This window comes from Pectinophora gossypiella, chromosome 10 (assembly GCF_024362695.1).
Source record: "Pectinophora gossypiella chromosome 10, ilPecGoss1.1, whole genome shotgun sequence".
NCBI lineage: Eukaryota > Metazoa > Arthropoda > Insecta > Lepidoptera > Gelechiidae > Pectinophora > Pectinophora gossypiella.
Genome location: NC_065413.1, coordinates 10,217,789 through 10,236,420, shown reverse-complemented (window position 1 = coordinate 10,236,420; position 18,632 = coordinate 10,217,789). Strand labels below are relative to the sequence as shown.

General features: G+C 36.4%; 1 protein-coding gene across 1 annotated transcript in view; it reads right to left on the bottom strand.

The window, feature by feature from the left end:
* Positions 1–13,832, bottom strand: part of LOC126370120 (homeotic protein ultrabithorax) — a 269,283-nt gene extending 255,451 nt beyond the window's left edge. Inside the window, exons 1-2 of the transcript XR_007566813.1 lie at positions 13,637–13,832; positions 6,890–6,927 (exon numbers count right to left, since the gene is read on the bottom strand). The gene's annotated coding sequence lies outside the window, so the exon portion shown is untranslated. The remainder of the gene's footprint in view (positions 1–6,889; positions 6,928–13,636) is intronic.
* Between the last annotated feature and the right edge of the window lie 4,800 nt (positions 13,833–18,632).

The following is an 18,632-nucleotide window of genomic DNA, read 5'->3' as shown; positions in this document are numbered from 1 at the left end:
TAAAAGATTTTTGTCATACTTATCAGAGATCTATTAAAAGATTATAAGTCTATTCCAATTTCTTGATTGTCCAATTACTTGTTTCTTTAAGTTTCTGTAAAAAAAATAATTCTATAACAATAATTAAACTCTAATTAAAAAGTAATCATTGTATAATTACATTGTACTAGAATGAATTTGCTAAGTTTATTTCTAGTAACCAAAACATTTTTCCTTTCAGATGCAACAGTAAGGTTGTTTCCTCTCCGGAGGCTTCGCGGGAACAACATTAGTCTCCGAGAGAGCGCCGCCCAGCCTCGCTCCTCCTCTCCCATTGGTTGGCTACATCCCGCCCAGAACCACCTACACTCATATTTATAATGCACAGAAACAAATAATTTACATTTGAGCTGAATTTGCTACATGGAGGGTAATTGAAAATTTGTTGTATTGACCCCCAACGGCCTAGGGAATTGGATTTAAGTGATTACTTTAATTTGTTCGGTGAGTTTGCTGCGTTCGCTAGCGCTGTTGAATTTGAAGAAAAAAAATATTATATTTGTAGTAGAAGAAAAAAGAATTGTAAAATTTACTTTCTACAATTTTATTATAGATAATAGGTATATAAATTAGGTAATTTGCATAATATGATTGATGATATTCGGTTTTCATGTGTTTAATATAAACATTATTAAATATTTATTATCAAACGAAAACTTGTTTTGAAATATCTATAGTAGTAGTCCCTGTTGTACGTAGAAAGATCTATGTACTTTAATCATATTAGATTTAATATCCAATTAATGTAGTAGCAATTAGAGTAGTTATTATAGTTACGGTAGATTATTATTATTGTCCTATTTATTACATTTATTTAAAATCCAATCATTTAATGCTTTATATTGTAAGATAGTGTAGAATTTCGATTCCTATGACAGATAGTCATAAAGAAACTAACTATCTATTGGAAAGCGAGAGTAGAAACCTATGGTTCCTATTACTACTATTTACAAAAGTAAGTGTTTAATCGTTACAATACATGAGCCATGACTGTAACTGCTATGAAACCCTACGAGAGTGTGAAATGTCACTGAGGATACAATATGGCTATCTCAACGCAATGCAAGGGTGATTTTCAGAGCACCAGAACACAATATTGTAATTCTAGGTCCTAGAATAATACAATATTGGAATTGGTGGGTTGTCTTATTTGTAAAGTGTGGCTCTGAGAGTGGCTGCGGGTTGTCTAATTGATAACTCGTGGTTTTGAGAGTGGCTGCGGGTTGTCTTATTTATAACTCGTGGCTTTGAGCGTGGCTGCCAGTTGTCTTATTTATAACTATTGGCTCTGAGAGTGGCTGCTGATTGTCTATTTATTGATAACTTGGCTGCGGGTTGTCTTATTAATCAATCATGGCTCTGATCATCCTTAAAAAAACCTACAGTATAATCTACAATAGCCATACATGGCCCACGTCTTGAAATTATAAGCTGAAACAATTAAAGTAGTGTAAAAAGAAAAAAAATCAGCCATTAACAGGCTATGCGCCATCGCCTAGGAAACTGGTTTAACTTTCATAAGGAGTTTTTACACTAATTTTGTTTTAGTGATTTACTGGCCTCGTGGCATTATTTTGTTCGTTTTCAGTATAAAATTACAAATCTACTCACCTGATAAAAAAAAAAATGTTACTACCCAGGTATGAGAAGAAAATCTTTTAAGTACCTACCCATGTATAACATGACTATGTCGTGAAACTCAGTAAACTCAATTATCTTTATGGTTTATTTTATATTTTTTTACTATAATTAATTTGACTAGTTAATCTAAGACATCTTGTCTACCCATCAGTATAGTAGAGAAGTGGTTGTTAGGGAACAACCACTTACTAGACAACGAGGTTGTCTGGAAGAAATTCCTTGAGAGCCATTAGGCCGCCCAATAGTATTAGTGTATTATGTTTGATTGTTAAAATTAAGTTCTGTGTAGTAAAGTGTATTTGATTTTGGTGGTAAATGAAGATGTGATCTACGTAACTAGCACACAAGCGCTATAACAAGCTAAAGAGTGAAATAAATAAGCTACTGGTGCTAATTCCTGTAAATACCATCTAATTTTATTTTAAGTTATATCTGTCATTTTCTTATCCGCCGAAAAGGAAAGGGACGGGTAATCGACAAGCATAAAATTTATGGAACACACGTCAATTTTAAGCACAAATCTAAACCAACCGTCTAAAAATTTTACATCCGTCAATAACCCGACACAGTTAAGTAGATAGCACGTCAAACGGATTGCATACCAGCGACATACCTTTTGATTCGCCCGGGTTATTCATTCATTTACTCATTCTTCCTAAAATTAAGAGCTGTGAATCATCCCTCCCTTTCCTTTTCGACGGATATGAAAATGACGGATATAACTTAAAATAAAATTAGGCGGTGTCTGCAGGAATCGGGGCCACTGTAAATCTTAAAATAAATTATAAAGCACTTAAATGGCGTTACACTGCTGCTAGGCTGTATAAAGGCGGAATGCTTGTATGCTACTTGGGTAAGGTGGTACACGCTAACCAAGCTAGTATTATAGCTATGTAGTTTTATAGAAGAGCGTATAGTGCGTATACTATGAATTCTGTACAGCAGTGCGTACGGTCACGAGTACTAATATGTATACATTTGGAACCATGTCACATTAACTTTTTTGACAAATTAAACCGTAAGTCTCATTAAATGTCAAATATGATAGTGCGACAGGGTTCTAAAGTGGGTACATGATATTGCTCACGACTGTACACCCGGACCTCTCTCTGATATGTGTTTAAAATGTCTCACTCTCGTTTCTTAGTTCGAGTCTATTTTGTAAACATGCTTAAATATCTAAACTGACGCACCGAGGGTTTGCTGTATACTCTCTTGTCTGTACTGTACTTTATCGCGTTTTCTCAATTCTGACATTATAAACACTACAAATGTCTTCTAGATATTATATTTTTTTTACGTGCTTTATTGTATGTTTGCCGCAGATGGCATTAACTACTTGGCCGGATAAATGGGGAGCGCTGAAGGCTCTCACCCGGTACAACGTTTAAGACAACAGGCCTGAGGGTGCCCAGTTGGGCGCGAACCTCGACTCAGGGCGTCATCTGAGAGGAAAAATATTTGAAAGAATTAATCGACCCTATGGGTCGATAGCGATAAGCGCTGATCGAGGGAAATCGTCGACCACGCCGGCGGGGTCGGTACCGGGGTCCTGCTCTTCTAGATATGAATGCAATTTCTGTAACAATTTATCTATGTACATAAATTAACGTGTCGAATACCTAATAAGGTAATTTAACTATGACATAGACCTAGTCAATTATTTTTTCTTTGTTCAGCGATTTAGCATTATTTTACTAATATTTATATGTACAGTGAAGAAATGGAACTCACTCCTTGTTAAAATTTTCATTGATTAGAAATGCGCTGATTGTGTAAATGTAATTTGTGAATTTAATAATATTTCTTTATATTTTGATGGACTGTGTAATTGATGAGTTTTCTTGCCTGGAAATAAAGATTATTTATTTATTCATTTTAAATTGTTTTCTTATATTATATTCCTGTTCCATCTAAAGCTAAGTTATGGACTACTTCTTATTCTTTCTTATTATATAACCCACAACAACTTATGTATAAACTTTATATATATAATGATCAAAAAGCAGTCAATTAAAGTACCACCACCTTTACCCCATCTGTGTTATACTAATAAACTCACTTCGCATTCGATATCAATAAACTAAACCGTCTTTAATTGCCTCCGTATACTCTTTAATTGGCCGTAAATTGAACAGCCCTTTGCCTTAATGGCCGAGCCCTTAAATCCCACTGAATTAAGATTTTTGTCGACTCAGATAAAGGCGTTTTAGATTTAAGTTCGTCTGGTAAACCTTAATGGAAATGTCTGGTAAGTCTGGTAAGATACATATTGATCAACGATATCGAGTAAAGAATGTTGTATGTAAGGAACCTAATTAAGATAATTAAATTGGTTTTTTGGTGATGCTTCTGTAGCGAATTGAGTAATGATAAAATTAATTCTATTATACGTACATACATAAAATCAAGCCTATTTCCCACCGGGGTAAGCAGAGGCTATGGATTTCTATTTGCTTCGACCCTAACATACTCTTGCTTCATCTACTTGCTTCATTGCCCAACTGGGCACCCTCAGTTGTCTTAAAGGTTGTACCGGGTGAGAGCCTTCAGCGCTCCACATTTGTCCGGCCAATTAGTTAATGCCATCTGCGGCAAATCTGCAATAAGTCACGTCAAAACAAGATCTACTTGCTTCATCAATCGCTTCATTCGCGCACGCCGGTTCAAAGTAGATCTTACTGGACCAATTCAATTTAATTATACGTATTACTTATAGGTAATCTCAATGACTTTTCCTATTGGAAATATTCAATATTTAGACCAGGGTTTTCCTTGTAAATATCCTGTAGGTAGGTATCTAATGCATGTGCAATTATGGGTGCCTGAACTGTGCACTGAATTATACACGCATATTTGGCTATTGAAGTCGATGATGTAGAAATGTTAGACAGAAAACGTATTTAGAAAGTTTTATTTAATGAGTATTTTTGGGATAATCTTATCTTATATCTTACCCTATATTTTCCCTCACTTTACAATATTATCATCCACGCTAGTGTACCTAATTTGTATTTCTGTGTTCAAGATACTGAACAAACCCTACAAGGTCCCAACTATTTCCAAAGTATCAGTTTCAAGTATTACTGCTCTTGAAACCAGATGCCTATCACCTATTTTATCACCTTAAACAAGCCATCCAATGCATAGCTACCTCATATATAAGCACTTACAGATTTTATCTCCCCATTTATTTAGAAACAAACAAGGAAATATTCACGTTCGGCCCATAAAGGGGTAGCTAGGACGATTTAATCAACCGATAAAATTGTAGAGAGGTACCGCGAGATGGCGCTTTCAGATAAGAAAAGATGTAGGTTTTTATACTTAGATATTAAAAGATGTAACAGCCTCCGTGGTCTAGTGGTTAGAGAGTTAGACTCACGATCTGGAGGTCCGGGTTCGATTCCCGATGGGGACATTCTCGAAATCACTATGTGAGACTGTCCTAGGTTTGGTAAGGACTTTCAGACTTGAATCACCTGATGGTCTGAAAAAGTAAGATGATTTAAGCCGTTGGTCCCGGCTATTAGCCATAAAAACACCACCACGAACCCGCAGTGGAGCAGCGTGGTGGAGTATGCTCCATACCCCCTCTGGTTGATTGACGGGAGGCCTGTGCCCACCAGTGGAACGTATATAGGCTGTTTATGATTTTATGATTAAAAGATGATATTTCGTAAGGCAAGTCGGCAGATGCCTACCAAACAAAATATAAAACTCTACATCGTGTGGGTTGTGAGAACAATGACCGATCTCATCAACCCTGGTGGGTTACTATTGAGTCGCCGCAGGTACCTGACATGGCTCATAAATGACTACATATTTACTGAAGCTGCGACCGATTGCTTAGCGTGCATTCCGATGCACGGACATTCTTACTTTAGAATAATCGGGGATGATCAGTCTACAATGTCCTAATCAAACTAGGGTTAAGTATAGGAAACCGGGACTTCCGGATCAAGAACCCAACACTCAATCACAAGACAACCGTGGGCATTATAGGAAAAAAAACTGGTCAAAAACAGTTGAAGAAAGGCAAAAACAATTGAAGCTCAGGTAAAATTAAAAACATACTTAAAATTATAAAAAGATCTAATGACGTAAATACTAGGGATGTACGGAATAATAGGGTAGTTTCCACTTACTCAAATCAGTTCCTTTTTACTAAACGTGAAAACATGAAATTCACTGCGGAATTTGTATGAAAAGAACCTGTCACGTCTTAGAAAAACGTGACAAATTCTCACACTTATTATTATTACATTTTTCTTTATTCTTCTGTCGTGTGGGTTGTGAGATGGATTACCAACCCCATCAACCCTGATGTCAGGGTTAATATTGAGCCACCAAAGGTCCCTGACATGGCTCATGTAATGATTACTTTCTTACATCGGTAAATATGGCTTAACGTGCCTTCCGAAACACGGATCACCTTACTTTCGGACAATCAGTCAATCCATATTATCTTTATTAAAATTCAAAAATAACTTAAACAGAAAAAAGAAAACCTTTAGATCTGTCTTTCTTTAGTAATCAGAATTTCATAATTTATCTTGGACATAGGGAACTACCCAATTATTGGATATGAGTTTGTAAAAAACCATTGGATAAATATTATAAAAGTAAGTTATTTAAGCGTAAATATATACGGCGATACGGCTTACCATCTCTCACGTTGGTCTAACAGAAAACTAGGTGAGGTGTGGGTACTAGTCCATCTTGCGATGGATGTACCTCTAATTACCCCATTGGGATACCTATAGTCATGAACTTATTTTTTTTAGTTGAATCGACTTTTATTTTTATATGCCTTATTGCTGAAACCAACCTCATTCTAGGTAGAATTGATTCAATGTTAACATTTACTGAGGTTGGTTTCAGAACATTTACCTACCTAGGTAGGTATCTACTTACTAGTTTATTTTATCAAGATTCAGGTTTTGTTTGTTTAAATGTTAGAAATGTGCAAACTGTTGCTACACTCAAAAGATCTTTATGGAAATTGACCAAAGTTGTATGGAAATTGGTCCAAGCAAATTGAAAGTGACATTCAATAAGAGAGCTCTGATCACAATATGCTATATTGGTTTTTATGTTACGTAAATATTAAAGAAAAATATAACAAGCTACTATTAAAAATGAGCATTGATAAACGTGTATTTTAAAAATTATTAAGACTTATATTTTAAACGAGTTGTTTTCTTACCTGTCTTGACTTCTTCCCATTCACATCGCAGCCTTTATCTGAAACAAAGAATTTTGTGTTTTAACATTTTTGACTATTATTTTTACAACGGTCCATAAAATCTAACTGCAAACAGCTTTACAACCGGCTAGTTTCAAAGGGACACTATATTATGGCATTGGTAATAAAGTAAGTAAACCCTTGTAATATTTTACCGTTTCAAACATAAATATTAAAGTTATATTTAGTTCACTCTGTGACTTTAAGAGAAGCTGTTGTTTTACGTATTAATTTACACTTAAATTTTTAAATATTTAATATCAATCAATCAATTACAAAACTAAAACTAAAAAGTGATAAATTGAAAAAAAATATTGACAACACGTTTATTTAAATTAGAAGTTTATCACAGTGAATAAGTGGCGATGAATAATGTGACTAGTTTCAAATCAATTCAAATTAATCAAATTAATTTGTAAAACAAGTAGCCTTGGTGTATCGCTAACTGGTGCTGATTATTAAAACAGATTAATAGCAGGTAAGTTATCACATAAGATTATTTAATAAAAGATTAGTAATAAATTATTTCCAGCAATGAATAATGCAAAAGACCTTATTTTTCGTAAATAAAATAATTTATGTAAAAACTCAATACAGCACCATCTATCGGATTAACGCTAATTTACGATAATAACTAGTCAACTAAGCATGTTCGTTGCGCCATGGCCGATGCACTGCCATCTATGGGACTGCACGCGCAGCACATCGTCACTATAGCGAGTCACGCACGCGTACTCGTGTTAGTTTGAGCTTTAGCCACGAGATGATGGTAGTGTAAACTGGTAGAGAACTAAAAATATTTATGTTTGTAATTCTCTAAATCACAATAAAGGAAATTATCTTGATAATAAATAAATAAAATAAGTAAAGCTTTTTGAATATTTAAATGTCCATAGAGCATTTAAGTTTATTATAAAACCATATTCTCAAATAGGTAGAGTCCGTAAAAAAAAGAAATAGGTATGGATTGTTCGTACGTACTTCATGTTGTAGTAGTCCTAGCAGGGTACTGACCCCTAATAATCCAAAAAAATAAAATAAAAAATAAGCACAGTCTCTACCTAAGTAGATTTTGAATTTTAGACTACATTTTTTCGTAAACGTGATCACCTTTACCTTTTTTTTTGACGTGACTTATTGTAGATTTGTCGCAGATGGCATTAACTACTTGGCCCGACAAATAGGGAGTGCTGAAGGCTCTCATCCGGTACAACGTTTAAGACAACAGGCCTCAGGGTGCCCAGTTGGGCGCGAACCTCGGCTCAGGGCATCGTCTGAGAGGAAAAATATTTGAAAGAATTAAGCGACGACGCTAGTGGGAAATCGTCGACCACGCCGGCGGGGCGGTATCGGGGTCCTTAACCTTTACCAAACTGTACATTTACTACTTGACCGGAGATTTTAGGGCTCTTATTTAAATAACGGAATCATTTTGTTCATAATCCAGTTCAGAATTGATGAATTGACGACTCTACATTGTTTTCAACTAAACTTGATAAGAGCTTAATAAAATCAACATCACAAGCTGTAAACCCATTGTAAACTAAAGTATAGATTGTTTTATAGCCCAAAGTCGCACCCCTGACCACCCCAATAAGACGAAACAACCCAATACACTTCCAAATTGATGTTTTATTTACATTGCATCAATAAAATAGTTACGATGTGTTGAATAATCGCTCTTGTTTGAGTGACCGTAAATTTGTATATTTTTAAAGTCTCACTTTTGGAGTCAATAAAAACTTAACGATTTGAGGGAACTCTGATAAAATTGTTACCGTTTTTTATTATCTTCCTTGTTGCGACTGTTTAGGGGTTTTATAAAGAGGCCACATTAAAGTAGTTCCAGAATAAAGCTTACTGATTAATTATCCGGTCCGCGTTATAAGGCCGGTCATAGGATGGGTGACCACAAAAAAAGTCTTCATCTCGAGCTCCTCCGTGCTTCGGAAGGCACGTTAAGCAGTTGGTCTCGGCTGCATTAGCAGTCGTTAATAACCATCAATTCGCACTGGGCCCGCGTGATGGTTTAAGGCCCGATCTCCCTATCCATCCATAGGGAAGGCCCGTGCCCCAGCAGTGGGGACGTTAATGGGCTGATGATGATTAATTATCAATGAGGGATTTTCCAGGAAAGTTTCTCAAAAACAATATCCTTCCTTCGCACACAGCCCGGACCTCCTAATTTCATGGATAACAGACATACTTTGCTTCTTTTATCTTTGGTTTTTGGTACAACTGATGACCCTTTTTATTACACCCAGGCTTTAGGTATATTTCTACGTTGGTACCGGGATGATAAGGAAAAATAAACCTGTTACCTACATCGTAGCTAGGTATATTTTGCTACTTTCAGACAAAAGATTTTTGTAAATTATTTATTCTGTTAGAAAGATTTCGATTATAGAACCAATTTTCGGAAATATAAAATACTTCCTATTTATTTAAAGACAGTTTCCCAATGGTCAGCACTATTCATGTTAACAAAAGATTTAATCAGTGTAAATAAATATTTTTTTCTTTCATAAACGTAAAATTATTGTAAAATCTTCGCCCTTTACGATTTCTACCTATAGGGAAAGTTCGCAGCGACGCGTATGTATGTGAGCGTATCTATGAGTGTAGGTATAGAAAAATCTTTCATAGTTATAATTTTCTTAAAAGCATGTGCTTAATTCATTATTTCTTTAAAAAATATAACTATACAATATAAAAAAAGACAAGAAAATAACTTTACTGAAGTTTTTGCCACACTTTCTGTCTAGTTGGAAATGGTCTTAAATCTTTACCTGTCGTAATGAATGAGAGAGAGAAACATTATTTTAGATTTTATAAGAAGTAAAAGTCAAAGGCAGTTATTGAAGGAAATATTCGCTCTAAGAATGGGCAGTAGGGTGGAAACGTTCCATTCTCTGCGGTAGGTAAACCCGTCGTTAGGTATGAAGCGCGCAGTTTGGCTTGCGGCCATAAATAGACAAACGCCAAGAAGTTATTCCTTACGTTCCTAAAGTAATCTATCTCGAGGCCTCACCGCAATATCGGTTTCTGAACGATTAACAGAGGGCGTGCGTGCCCTTCGGTTTTACGGCATACTTTTACGACGTCGTAAACTTGCCCATATAAAGGCTATAATCTTTTTCTCGGCGAGTCCCCCGTGCGGCCGAGAGATGGCGCTTAGCAGAAAACTCGGAATCACTGTCACAGGCCTGTTGAAGTTTTATTGTGTGTTTCGCTAATGTGGTGTGAAATTAATAGGTAATAATACTTTTATGGGTACTCGTGACGTTTTATAGACGCATAAAATGGCAGGTGAATGTAGGACTACCGTATTTGTTTTTAGTTGACCGCAGGTGCTTGACGTAGTTTGTCGGACGACATATTTTTAATGACTTGCTCGTCAGAGGGAATTTAGTGCTTCAAAGGCTGAATTTGTTGACATACGTACCTACTTTTAGTATCAAATAGCCAATTGAATAGATGTACATTGAAATACATGATAGTTATGCAAATGTGGTGATAATATCGATTTTACGTTGTGTCAGTGCGGACCTAAGCTTGTTGTATATGCAAACTGCTATCAAACCCAGACCTACATCTCTTGGAATGTGGATTACACAGAGAACATCCCCAACTATCCAACTACCCTCCAGTAGCACATAAATTTAAGCAAGCGTAAGCTTAAGTGTCATTACAATATATTTAGGGCTGTCATGCCAGTCATTTGCAAGTGACAACTTTCCCTGTCTAGACTGAACTATTCTGTATTACCCTCAATTACCTTTAGGCTCTTTTGCGTCTTTTTCTCACATATAAGAGACGTATAGGAGAGAACGGGACAGCGGAATGGAAGGGTGGGCCGCTGAAATCCCGCCGATTTTCCATGCAATTGAATAAAGGCGTTATGGTGTGTCGGCGTCATAGCTAGGATTTTTATCGTGGCTTCGCTCGTATGCAGTCGAATATAACAGTTTCATTTATTTTCGTGTTCGTTCGGCTCCAGCGACATCGAAATTTGAAATGGTGGGATATGATTTTGACGAAATCATGTTATCGGTTCCTCAGCTAAGTAGATCTTAAACATATAAAGATAAAGAGCGGGTTAATAATCCTACTTTATTTAAGGCATTTTTCTTGATATTTTAATTTGATTTCGAGAAGAAATTAATGTTATTTTCAATTTAGATATAAATATAACCACAGTGAAATATATTTGCCAATACGTACAAAATTTCCGTACTACTTTTCTAGTATTAATTTCCGCAGTGTAGACCCACATAAAAATTACAAAGTATTATCGAAATTAAAAACAAAAAAGGGTAGGTAGCTGACTGTGTAAAAGCCCAGGCCGCCGACTGTAACGTTGGTGAATTTTCAGTAACGGCCGCTGAAACGAGCCCCGGGGTGAAAACGGCTGGAATTTGCATTATCTAGATATTAATACTCGTAACACAAAAACCCTATATACCCGTAACAGGTACAGTCACATATTAGCTACTGGGAATGTTATTTTAGTAGATGGGAATACTTAAATGTAATCCGGTAATAGAGTGATGTACAGCGTGTTATGAAGGGGTCTATAGCCCAAAGTGGATAGCTATATCTAATATTATTCAGTACGCTTGTAATCATTTTAAAACCCACTAAGAAAATTTTAGGCAAAACATATTTATTTCTGTGTTACTTTTCTTAAGAAAGAGTGATTATAGGGGTACCTGGCACTAACCTGTATGGGGCTGGTTTTCTTTTAGGGCGTAGAAAAGTAGCTTCAGTAAAAAACAGGATCTGTCCAATCATCAGGTTACGCAAGCGGACCCTGTGAAAAATATAAGGATGATGTTGGTTATTCATGAGGACCAAATTAGTACCTAAGTTAAATGAGTTAGTCATTTTCTAAGTCATCATCTCCCTAGCATTATCCCGATTTTTCTGAGGATTTGACAGGTCCGGTTTTTTACAGAAGCGACTGCCTGTCTGACCTTCCATCCTGTGAAGGGAAAACCAGCCCAATACAGGTTAGGTCACATACCTCCGAAAATGCTTTTCTCGGAAATGTGGGATACCTCACGATATTTTCCTTCAACGCTGAGCACGTGATAATTATTTATGATCCAAACATGAATTCGAAAACAGTCATTTTTATGTACAAATCTAAATTTTCTTATTCACAAAACGTCAAAGAAACTGTAATGTATATGTACCTTTTGTGACAAGGAACACTAGTAACATAATAACAGCAAATAAGAAGATAATCTTCAGCTTCAATAGAAAACTCTTAAGTTTTTCCAACAAAAGCAAGAAGTAAAAAGTACACACTTACTTGGTAAACTTTCACGTTAAATTTCATTAGAAGAATAGAATTTGCATTCAAAATGTACGCTCACGTACTCGATGTAAAATAATAAGTACATAAATATGTATATAAAACTCCCCCGGACCATAGTAAAGAACTGTCCGAAACCAACCTTTATTTTAATATCCTTATCAAAAAACAAGGCACATTACAAAATGGCCGACGTTTTCATGAGTTTGCGCGCGAAAACGCTCGTGCGCCAGCCTGGAAAATTATAACAAAAGGCATCTACCGCTATCTTTCTAATTATAGTAAATCACCTTGCTACAGACGAGATAAGACTGTGTACAGCTAATTTCAAAACGTCCTTAGTACACACAATATACAAGCACTTACTACCTTCTGGTCGCGAACGAACGAATTTTCTGGAAGCTTAGAATGAAAATGGTGTAAGTCGAACGGCGATAAACGAGAGTTGGAACCTTTGTGTGTGGGAGGAAATGGACGCGTTTCGAAGAGTGAAATGGCGCAGTTCCCGTGCCGTTGGAATGTTTTATGACGTTTTGTTGTTGAGTTCCAAACTCATTCGGATGGACCCTCTCGCTGTACAGTTGTGGCGAAAAAAATTATAGACACTTTCCTCAAGTTTTCCTAAATTATTTTTATACTCTTCTTAAACTATTTTACGAATAATGTTGCTTATCCCAGCAGACACCTAATTTTATTTTAAATAATTTGTAACATTTTTTATCTGCTGAAAAGGAAAGGAACGAATAATCGACAGACTAAAAATATATGAAACACACGTCAATTCACACGTCCTTTTCAAAACTTTACGTTTAGGAACGTTAGCGCATAACCCGACTAAATTAAGTTGACAGCACAAAGCACACGTCAAAAGGGTTGCAGACCACCGAGATGCTTATTTTTTCATTCATATTATTCTACCTATTATTACCAACATAATATCGTTGCTATGTACAAAAAATATTAAGAAATACAAACAATTAATATCGATTGACTTCTATGTTTTTCTACCCAACTGTCCTGTGTAGTAACTATAGATATTCGAATACTCAACGTTGCACCGAACGTACACACACAAAACCCTACCTGTAATACATTTTCACCCCATGCACACTAGTATAACAACATCAACCAGTGTACGACGACCTCCCATACCCTCCTGACGTCATAGTATCGAGAAGACAAGAGGGTAACGGGGTATTTAATCAAAGGTCTAATTAAATTGGCTCTGATATAGGAGCGTTTAGATTGGGGGAAAATAAAAATGGGTGTAAACCTAATGCGTGTTAAGTTAGTTTGCACATTTTGACAAAAAAAAATTATAATAATAGTGTTAGCAAAACTAATTTAAAATCGAATTTGGAAAAATTAAATATAAAACAAATACTTACTTAGCAGCATGACCACGAGGATGAATGTGACGCAATCTGCGCCAAAGTCAGTTTTAAACACAGATCACAAATAGCTCACAAAAGTAATTAATCATTCTATTAGGCCATTCATGTACTACTACCGGTAGTAGTATATCAGTGTATTAAGCACTTTTTTAATTTGTTATCCCGACGCGTTTCGATCATGTTGCACCGACAGTGGTCACAGAACGACTGGCACGGCGAGTCGTTATAATTTTGAAGTTGTCGTGTATCTACCCTCATTTCAATATTATTTATAAAATTGTACTATATTATGTAATTTCCCAGAAGTACTTATTAAGTACACAATATAATAACTTAACCCAAAAAAATATATAAAAACTATGCTAGATAGAAATTAAAATAAATGTTTGTAGGATGCCTGAAAAATGCAACTAAGTAGTTATCACAATAATAAATATTAATAAATTCCGTCGACAACTATTCATGAAATATACAAAATAAAATAGAACAAACTGTCCCTTAGCTCAAACAACATAAATTATTAATACCCTACTATATCAGACATTTCACAACAATACAAATTAAATAACAGAAAGCTCTCAGTCGCACTGTGTATCTGACAAATAAACTATCCTGTTTAGTCAACTTGCTTGTATAAAAAGAAACAACATATTATTACACAGTTTACAAATATATTTATTACAATACCAATTTTAAATAACATTATAACAAAATCAACACTTACAGTAATATTTCAGTTTATTTTTACCCAAAACGTAGTGCAAGATGTAGTTGACTCCTGGGCGGTCGAAGAGCAAATAGGCCGCTGCCGGCCATAACTGCCACTAATAAAACCTCGTATTCGCGCCTAAACGAGATACCTGTCACTTACGGCAGATGGCACCACTGTTTTCCGTTTTCTTCTTTTTAAAATAATGATTTGATACGTCCCCAGTGTTGCCATTTGCCGTGGGCGACAACATCCGGCCCTCCTGCGCACGCATTCGTCCCCGGATGCGTCAGAGTCTGGTGCATCTGCGAAAGACAACAATAGTTTAGTATTTGGTATAAGGGCACTACTACCCCTTTATAATATTGTATAAGTTCAAGGTCGCTTTTGTTCCTTTATAAACGATCTTGTCCTTATGCAAAATGTAATTCAAATCAACTTGACCACACTATTTTCTCCCATTATAGTAATGGTCAAGAACATTTGAAGCATAAGCATAATAAGTCATACGTAGCTCCAAGCTACTTTTAATTCCTTGTAAGTAAACTTGGATCCACATACAACCGATTTGTCCCACAACACTAATAATATGTTCAGTACTTATTAGTAAAGGTGGACTTAATACCAATAACAACAAATAAAATAAGTAGCACTTAACTACAATCACAGTCTGTAGCAAATGCGCCAGACCTCCTTACAATACGACAGTTAGAACAAAAGTTATGAAAGTTAGTATTATGTGTAAAGTAGGTAGGTACTCTTACCTGACAACATCCGCGATCCGACTTCACCCAGTCAATCAGTCAATATCCAAGTCCCCCAAGTGAATCCAGGGTCTCATGTTCTCCACACATGTTGTGCCTTCATAGCGCCTTGAGGATCTATCTGCACCTCTCATATCAGCAACTCTGTATCTGTCATTCCCTAAGGTATGTGTAACCTGAAATGGTCCCTTGAAAACAGGCAATAATTTAGTGCTGTGGCCGTCGTTCGATTGACTGGGTATTTTTATGACCACCAGATCCCCTACTTTATAAACAGGAGCTTCTTTCCGCCTAGCGTCAAAGCTTTCCTTCTGCTTTGCTGCCGATTTCTTGATACTATCATCAACGGCTTTTCGTAATGCCGTGACATCAACTAATGATTCATCAAGATCGGTCGCGACAGCATCGGAATTCATACTCAATCTGTACCCGAAAAATACTTCGCTGGGGACAGCTGAAGTAGTTTTATTGACGGTAGAATTAATACCCTGTTGTATGCTGGTGATATGAGAATCCCATTTATCATAATCTGTATTAGCCCCCATACTTCGCAACGAATCTAGAATTGTGCGGTTAAACCGCTCGACTTGACCGTTCGAGCGCGGCATACTAGTCGCGATAACATGTAATCTAATACCTTTTTCTTTACAAAAATTAACAAAAAGGGACGATGTGAATGCCGATCCAGCATCGCATATCAATCTCTTGGGGTTACCGAATATTTTGAAAAGCTTTTCCAACTCATTTACTACAACCTGACTTTTAGTATTACGAACTGCTGCAATAAATACAAATTTTGTAAACGAGTCCACAGTCACAAGCAACTGTGTGTTTTGACGCGTGGTTTTTACGAACGGGCCCAAGTGATCGATATGCAATGTGTGAAAGGGCCGTGCATACTTGGGAATTGGAAACAGTTTCCCAGGTTTCTTGCCTTGTGCGTTCTTGAAATAAATACAGTTAATACAATTTTTAACATATTTAGAAATAACTTTTTTCATATGAGGAAACCAATACCTATCCTTAATCCTTTCTAACGTTTTGTCTACTGCGAAATGCCCTACCTCATCGTGGTTAGCCCTGATTACTTGCCAAATACACTGTTTGGGCACTAACCAACGCCTACCGTACTCTGTCCTGCGATATACTTTGTTGCCTAATAATTCATAACAATTGAATGTTTGTTTGTTTGAATCGGCCTCACCTGACTCTAATAATTTTCTGATAACACAAATATCGGGATCTTGGAGTTGAACGGACAGTAACCAGTCAGTCTCTGTAATACTCATCACCTGATCGTTTACCGGACAGTTTACAACTATAGGGTTACGGCTCAGTGCGTCCACGTGCTGCATTTGAACGCCTGGCTTATGCAGTATGTCAAATGTGAATTCTTGCGTTTGCAAAACCCATCTACCTATTCGCGCGTTTACTTCCTGCTTATTAAGAGAATATCTGACTGCGTTGCAATCCGTAACAATAGTAAAAGATGTACCCAACAGATAATGCCTAAATTTTTGTAGTCCCACAGTAATGGCCAAAAACTCTAACTCAAACGAGTGGTATCGTTTTTCTTGATCAGAGGTTTGGCGGCTATAGAAATGAATGGGTTTTTCACCACATTCTGTCTTCTGCATCAGTATGCACCCTAACCCATCCCTACTGGCATCAGTATACAAAACCACTGGCAAATTCGGGTCAAAAATAGTAAGGGTCGCATCTAGTAGCGCAGCTTTCAAATCTAATACAGCTTGAGTTTGTTCAGAGCCCCATTCCCATATCTCATCCTTTTTTAACAACTTCGTTAACGGTTTGCAAGTAACGGCACAATTTGAAATAAATTTTCGAAAGTAGTTAACAAGACCTAAAAACTGACGAACTTGATGAACGTTTTCCGGCATTGGGTAATGTTCAATTGCATCGAGCTTTTTCTTGCCTGGGCGTACACCCTCCGCAGAAACTTCATACCCCAAAAAATTTACAGAATTTTGAAAAAAATTACATTTGTCTAAATTTAACGTTAATCCATGTTCCTGTAAAATTAATAGTACAGATTCTAAACATTTGATATTTTCTTCAAAAGTTTCCGTAGCTATTAATAAATCATCCATATAACAAATAACTCGTTCGAATCGAAGTTTACCCAACACAGTGTTCATTAACCGCTGAAAAACCGCGGGGGCATTGCATAGACCAAAAGGCATGCGGACGAATTCATAATGCCCATCTTGTGTGATAAAACCCGTTTTGGAAATAGAATTTTCATTAATTTTAATCTGGTAGTATCCACTCTTTAAATCTAATGAAGTAAAGCACTTACAACCGCGTAACCTATCTATCAGATCTTCAACAATCGGCATGGGGTACTTTTCCTTCACGGTAATTTTATTCAACGCGCGGTAGTCAATACAGAGACGTTTCTGTCCATTAGATTTGTCCACTAACAAGACGGGGCTCGCATAGGGCGAGTTGCTTTCGCGAATAATCCCACAATTTAGTAATTCCTCAATCATCTCACGAGTAAGTTTTCTTTCGGACTCGGACATACGGTACGGTCGTTGGCAAACTGGTTTACTAGTTGTCAATTCTATATCTAATTCCACACACGAGGTTACTCCTAAGGTATCTAAATCAACGGCGATGCAATTAGGATAATTAGAAAATATGTCATTCAAAATTTTAACATGTTCACTAGAACTCTGATTTAACATAGACGAGTCAATTTGCATGACTCCCACCGCGGCTTGAAACGTCAAAGTATTGCCTATACGCGTATACATTAATTCTTGACTCTCGGTAAAATTTCTACCAATTAAAATATTACACCCCGAAAGTTGATCAATCACGTATAATATAATAGGAAGCACGACATTATCAACTTTAAGATTCACTTTCACTCCATCTGTTACCTTAGTACTCGAATTCTGCGTAAATCCTGTCAATTGCACTGAACTTTCTAAAGGAAACGAACCAAGTTGTAAACTTTGCACTAAATCACGAGTAATTAACGAACAATCACTGCCCATGTCAATAAATGCGCTACACGTGTGTTGATTTATATTTACGTCCTTATAAAATTTTTCTTTGACGTTCACCGAATTTATTAATTTAATTTCCGCATCTTTCTCCGTTTTTGTGGTCGACTTCAATCTACAATAATTTTCCGAATGACCGACTTTTTTACAAAATGTACAAGACAAAGTATTTTTCTTCGGACAAAAATACCTTTTATGGCCCGTATCACCACAAACAAAACACGCACCGTAAGCGGACGACGTGGCTGGCACTGAAGATACACTAGACGGTCCGGGCAACTCCAATTTCCTATCAATTCGTGATTGATTTTGTGTTTGAACCGAATAAGTTTGTACGGGACGTTTTGACAATGGTAATAGCGGTAAATTGTTTTTATTTGAATGCGATTTACTATCACCACTTGAAAAAGATTTAGAATGTAAAAATGAAGCCAATTCATCACAATATCGAAAATTGCCGGCTTCAGCGGCGGTACAGATGT